This window comes from Galeopterus variegatus, unplaced genomic scaffold (genome assembly GCF_000696425.1).
Source record: "Galeopterus variegatus unplaced genomic scaffold, G_variegatus-3.0.2 Scaffold999, whole genome shotgun sequence".
NCBI classification, from domain to species: Eukaryota; Metazoa; Chordata; class Mammalia; order Dermoptera; family Cynocephalidae; genus Galeopterus; species Galeopterus variegatus.
Window position 1 is genome coordinate 458,221 of NW_007727110.1, and position 6,577 is coordinate 464,797.

General features: G+C 51.0%; 2 pseudogenes; both read left to right on the forward strand.

Moving 5' to 3' along the window:
- LOC103591650 overlaps window positions 1–2,372 on the forward strand; it is a 6,340-nt pseudogene extending 3,968 nt beyond the window's left edge.
- A 3,406-nt stretch (window positions 2,373–5,778) lies between these two features.
- On the forward strand, window positions 5,779–6,385 carry LOC103591651 (annotated as a pseudogene).
- Window positions 6,386–6,577: the final 192 nt, after the last annotated feature.

Here is a 6,577-nt window from a genome sequence, read left to right on the forward strand (position 1 = left end):
TGATTAAGCCAGTTATGTCTGGTACAAAGCTGTTTATAGAACATTTTCTGTTGCCATGGTGTTTTGAAAGTTCAGGGCTAACTACTTATCGGCAAAGTAAAAGCATAAATTTCTCCTTTACAAAGTTCTCAGGGTCCCGGGTTCATTCAAAGTCCAGATCTCCAGGAGAGGGAGGAGGGGGAGACAAGCAGATGGGCAACCAGCTTTTGCTGGCAAAATTCCCAAACAGCAAGGACCATGTCACTTGCTGCCTAGTGCCTTACGTGCAGAGACTAAATGTGTTTTGTTGCCTGCATCATGGGCAGAACCATCTAAGCAGGTGGCATGGCTCCTCGGGATGATACCTCTGAGCAACAGGAAAGTTGAAACAACTTGAAACCTGCAGCAACCTACAAAAAATACCCTCTGAGATTTGAGGTGCACCTGCAAACTGCTGGGGCCCTGGGCAAACCCCTCTCCCCTACCTGAAAGGATGGGCTGGCCCCTGCTTGGTCCCTTTACAGATGGTGGCCAACCTGTCTGCCTGTGACCAGGTAGATTCCGAGGCCCTGGTGGGCTGCCTGTGGGCCAAGAGTGAAGAGGAGATTCTGGCTATTAACAAGGTCAGACTCAATGGATCTGGGTGTGGAGGACTGGGGACAATAGGGTGGGGGGCAGGCAGGCCTAAGTGCCATGTGTGGTCCCTGGCACATTGCCTCATCTCCAAACCCTAGTGTACTCATAGGCCTGGATGGAAAATGAAAGCCAGGGTGTGCCAAGCCACACATAAGACCTCCTTGGGATGGTGTGAGCAGCCTGGCATGTGCCAGGAAGGGATGGAAGGAACTCAGAGTGTCAGAAAATGTCAGGGACCTGACTTTGCTGCCTGACCTTGCATGACCCCTCAGCCCTTCAAAGTCATCCCTGATGTGGTGGATGGGGCCTTCCTGCCCAGGTACCCACAAGAGCCGCTGGCCTCTGCCAAGTTTCAACCCATCACCAGCATCATTGGTGTCAACAACAATGAGTATGGCTGTTTCCTCCCTGAGGTGAGGCGACCCCTGATGCCCAGTTACCTGGGGAGCCCATTGAGTGCAGGGGACTCAGCACTTCATAGCACTAGGCTGATTCCACCCCCAACTAAAGGCTCGCCCTCCACCACACAGAGAAGCCATGCTGGCTCTTGTGAAGAAAACATCAGCAAAGATGGTGAGGCTCCAGGGGTACTCTGCCAGTGGAGAGGGGCTCCTCCTCTCCCGAGCCAGAGGGAACCCATCCCCCAGATAGCCTGCTCATGCAGCGACCCCCATGAGCAAAGGCTGGGGTACATATATGTTTGTGGGTGGGATCACCCCTGAGCTTGGCCATTTCCCCCCATTCCCTGCCCCTGCACCATCTATCTCTCCACCCGTGAGGCTGCTGCCTCCCTTGCCCTGGCAGCCTGCCTGACCTCACTCTTCCTGATCCACCTGGGCTAGATGTTGCCTCCTGAGACTGGTGACCTGTTGATGGAGGAGTACATGGGGGACAATGAGAATCCCCAGACCCTCCAAGCCCAGCTCCGGAAGATGATGGGGGATGCCATGTTCGTGATCCCTGCACTCCGAGTAGCACATTTTCAGTGTGAGTACATCTTACCTAAGGCCTGACTGGCAAAGGGGCAGCTCCGAGCCCTGAGTCCTAGGAGCAGTCTCAGTGTCTAGGTCTCTGCACATGATTTTACAGGGCCCTTGGTTGCCAGGCACGTGATGTCCCTCACCTCAGTAAATCCTCGTGGCTAATCTAGAGACAGACATTTCCCTCATTTTACAGATGAGAAAACTGTGGTTTGTGACCTTCAGTGACTTGCCCAAGAACACCCAGCTCAGAAGTCCATGGCCATGATTTATCCCGGGCCTGTGGTGCTGTCACAGCCCCCCTCTGAGAGTGAGAGACAAAACAGACCAGATTGCCTGCCCCCCTTGACTCCCATGGAGCTGACACTAGTGGGAGGCAGTTTCCCAGCTATATCTGGAATCCTTCCCCCTCGCTCCCCAAGCCCGCCTGGCCTGCTTGTCTTCCTGGCCTAACCCGGTCAGGGCCAGCAGGTTTGGCATTGGCAGCGCTCAGTGACCCTCCTCTTGCCCTGCTGGGCGGGCATGTCTACAGGAACCCCAATGGCGAGGGTCTGCCCCACTGGCCCGTGTCTGACCAGGAGGAGCGATACCTGCCGCTGAATATACAGCCTGCAGCGGGCCAGGCCCTGAGGGCCCGCAAGTTCCAGTTCTGGACAAAGACCATACCCCAGAAAATCCAGGAGCTAATGGAGGCTGAGAAGAAGCACATGGAACTGTAGCCCCCTGTGTCGGGGGGTGAGGGGTGGGCGTGAGTGCAGGGGGATGTGCCTGATGTGCCCACACACACCCCCACACTGAGGAGCCAGTGGCTGATTCCTTCATATACATAAGCATCCATTCAATCTACCATCTGTCTATTCAGGAAATGTTTATTAAACACCTATTGCAAGATGTTAGTTGCCAAGCCTGCCATGGGTCCTCTGTTGTTAGACACACTCAATAAATCCTCCCTCAAAGCTGTGGATGGAAAAACCATAGTAGAAGCCCACTTTCCACAACACCCCACTGGGCTGTGGGTCCCAACTCCCCTTCTCTTCCTCCACTTTCTTCCCACCCTCTCTCTTCTCTTCTCAGAGCTCCCAGGCTTTTCCCACTTTAAGGGAAGTGCTTTGGGGAATGTTGTCCACAACTGGGTGTCAGAAGCCCATGTCCACCTCTCAGCAAGTCCCATGTATTCTTATATCTATAAGTAGCCAGTAGAATACCTGCACACCAGGAACCCTAGTGTCTTAGTCTGTTCAGGATGCTATATGAAATGTACAAACTGGGTGCCACATAAACAATAAAAATTTGTTGCTCACAGTGCTGGAGGCTGAGAAGTCCAGGATCAAGGCGCCAGCGGATTTGGTATGTGGTGAGGGCTTCCTCTCCGGTTCACAAATGCCCCCTTCTCACTGTGTCCTCACATGGTGGAAGAGGCAAACAAACTCCTTTGGGCCCCCTTTTAAGGGCACTAATCCCATTCACTTCTCAAGGGCCTCACCTCTTAATATTATATAGCGGATCAAGTTTCAGCATATGAATTTAGGGTAACACAAAAATTCAGACCATAGCACCTACAGCTCTGAGGTCTCAGCCACAGAAGTTATCAACTACTGAAAACGTAAAAGTCCCTGAACTATTGTCTCTCTAGTTTAAATGTCACCTATCACTGACATTTATAACAACCCTCTCACTCACCTATCTTGTCAGGCCTTACTAAAGCCACCTTAAGTGACATTACAAGTGGCGCCATTATGGGCCCACAAGGGCGTATTAATGTGGCAGCCTAAGACGGCGCCAGGAGGAAGTAGGGTAGGGGTGTCTGCGGGAACCTTGCCTTAGCCCTTATTGGCCAAATACGTGCTTCTGCGCTCGTGAACACTGTGTGGTTGCAATAGCTAGGCATTGAGACAGGATGCATGCCCTTGACCTTTAAGCTGATAAGATTATGTAAAAAACCTCCTTCTCCATTTGCCTTTAAAAGCAAGTGCTGTGTGATAATAAATGGAACTGCTCGACAGAACCCCTGCTGCGTCTGAGTGTCCTTTAACCGGGCTGGTTGGGGCCGGCGGTGTGCTCACCTTTCTTCATGGCTCTCTTCCCCTGTCTCCTTCCAAAGGGGACCAGAGGGAAAGAGGAATCAGGGCCATTTGCTAGCCCACCAAAAGGAACGAGGCTAGGGCTGTTCGGGTCAGCCAGCAGTGGACCCAACAGAGTGGTGCCCCGTGTGACCCGACACTATCTGTGTTCCACAGAGGTGACTGACCCCATTTTTGTGAGAAGCAAGACTGTGCTTGTTCATAGGCCATTGAAGCCTGGGTGGGCCATGCGGTGGCCAAGAGAGCCAGGTGGGTTCCTCAGTTGCTGGCTTTTGAAGTTTGCGCTTACTTTCTGTGGTTCTGCAGAACCCGCAGGGCCCACGCTTACATGATCATAGCACATGTACGAAGATGTTTATTTGTGCCGTGTGTCATGGAAATGGGATGGAGGGGTCAGAAGATTCAGGTACTCGTGTCCTCTGGTTTCCCAAGGGCCTCTGTATCCCAAATGTCATAGACTATGAGAGATACCTTTTCTCTATCCACCATGATGAAGCAATGATACATGTGCCCTAGGCAGGAGGCCAGTAGCCAGGTTTCTTTTTCTGGCCACACCTTCCAACTCCTCCCCAGACCTCCCAACCCTCCCCTCCACTTGCAGATGGCTTCTGTGTGGAAACAGAAGTGACTGGGCTGGGAGGTGGGGGTGGAGGATGTGGTATGCCTGACCTCCACCTACATGCCCTCAAGTAGCAGTGACTACTCCAGTGCTCCCTGCCCTTCTGCTGCCTGGGCCTTGGGGTGGCTCTGACCACAGTAGCCTGAGTTAGAATATTTAGTCTCACACCCCCGGTGGGCCTTGGCCACTTAGGGCCCCCCTCCTAGAAACTTCTTCTGGTTGTGTTCCTGCCAGCCCTGGCAAGGAGGGATATCCTGTTGCCATCCTGAAGCAGGAAGTTAGATAGAGACAAGAGCGGGAGAAGGAAATCTGGTCATTTGCAAGTGGAAAAATCGGACTTAAGCATGCACATGTACAAAAGAGGCCACAGGAGACAAAGAGAATTCCAGACAGGGAGCTCCGCCCCCACATTGGGCACCATTTGGCTGGACCAATGAGCTCCAGCCAGCTAGGGCACCAATCAGAGACTACACATAGGGTTCAAGCAATGACCAAATGACAGGAATCCAGCTAAGATGACTTAAACCCCCAGGAATGTATCTGCTGGGGCTCTTGAGCCACTCTCTCATTCAAGCCTGCCCCATCCTCTCCAGAGTGTATTCTCACTTTGCTAAATAAAGCTGTTATTTGCTTTTTACCTCTGGTGTGTCCCATCCAATTCTTTGTTTGAGACACCAGGAATCCAGATTTAGTCAGTGGAACTCCTCAATTTTCCTTAACATCTTGGTTCTCTGACCGGGAAACAAGGAATTGAAAACCATCTCCCTCTGACCTGCAGAAGCCCAAGATCCAAGAGGGTGAGAGAGACATCTCTTTGCTTTGTTTCTATTTTCACTTTCTCATGCGTTTGGCCGTCATTGCTGGCATGGATCGTACATTTAAAAGCCATTAGGAGGGCCGGCCTGTGGCTCACTTGGGAGAGCGTGGTGCTGACAACACCAAGTCAAGGGTTAAGATCCCCTTACCGGTCTTTAAAAAAAAAGAAGAAGCCATTAGGGCTTTCGCTGCTAAAAGTCTCCCATGTGAGGATAACCCAGTCTTGGAATGAGTCTTCTAGGACTCGCTGGGCACATGACAAATCCAAGCACCAGTTAGGTTTGTGTGAGTACAGCTGCCTCCATAGTCACCATTTTATTTCTGCCTCCTCCCCTCCTCTGTTTTGGTCAACAGGAAGTCAGCATTGGGGTAAGTGCCCCATGCTCTTTGGGCAGCGGAGGCTTATTTTTCCTGTCATGTTGTTGTTATTGTTGTTGTTGCAAAATTATATGTCTCCTAGGGAAATTGCCCTTCTAAACCACATTAAATGTTTCCTCCCTGATTCTTGCCAATAGCCCTGTTGCATTTGTGATCTGCCTCATGCTCTGCTAGCTGAGGTTTTGTTTTAAACCCACCTTCCCTGTCAACCTCTTCCTCTAGCCTGGGCATGGTGGCCTCCCCACAAAAAGCAAGAGCTTATTTATGGCTGAGAAAGAGGTGGACCCATATGACACAGGTGGTGCGGTATTGCCCATCAGTTGCTAATGAGGCATGTCTGGGGGTCACTAGACTGAAGGGCATCTGGTATGCAATTGGGCAGTTCTCAGCTCTGACAGAAGTGCTTTTCCACTTCCTAACGGAGCCAAAAGAAGTAGAAAGGTTTCTGGCTCAGCTTTCTGAATTTGCCGCCACCAAACAGATCAGTCTTGGCCCCCACAAAAGCACTGTGAAAAGCCTCCTCCTGATTCCAAATGGTGCCTTGAAGAAGGGTCTCACAGCCGAGCAGATCCAGGCAGACTTCATAACTCTGGGTCTTAGTGAGGAGAAAGCCACTGACTTTCCTGAAAAGTGGAAGCAGAATGCCTCCATCCTTGCTTGATGGGCTTAGGTCAGACTGATGATTAACCAGCTTATAGATATGGAGTGGAAATTTGGAGTGACATCTGGGAGCAGTGAATTAGAGAAAGTGGGGAGTATTTTTTTTTACAATTAAAGTAGTGGTTAAGAAAGGAAATCAAATTGAAAATGTGTATATAGAATTAACCTTGCCACAGTTCTATAGCTTCCTGCACAAGATGGAGCATGTTAGAACTTGCATGGAGTATTTCAGTTGATTCCTGTCCCCCTGAAGCCCCCCCTTCCCTGGGTGACTGCCCCCAGATGTGCCTCCCTCACAGGTGTGGGCTACTCCATTTGGCCCCTCGCATCTTGGGAGCCCAGGTGCAAAAGGTTTAGGAAAAACAACAGGATTAAGTACTTAAAGAGAGCTACACAATTACCCTGTAAACTCCTTGTTAAAGGAACCT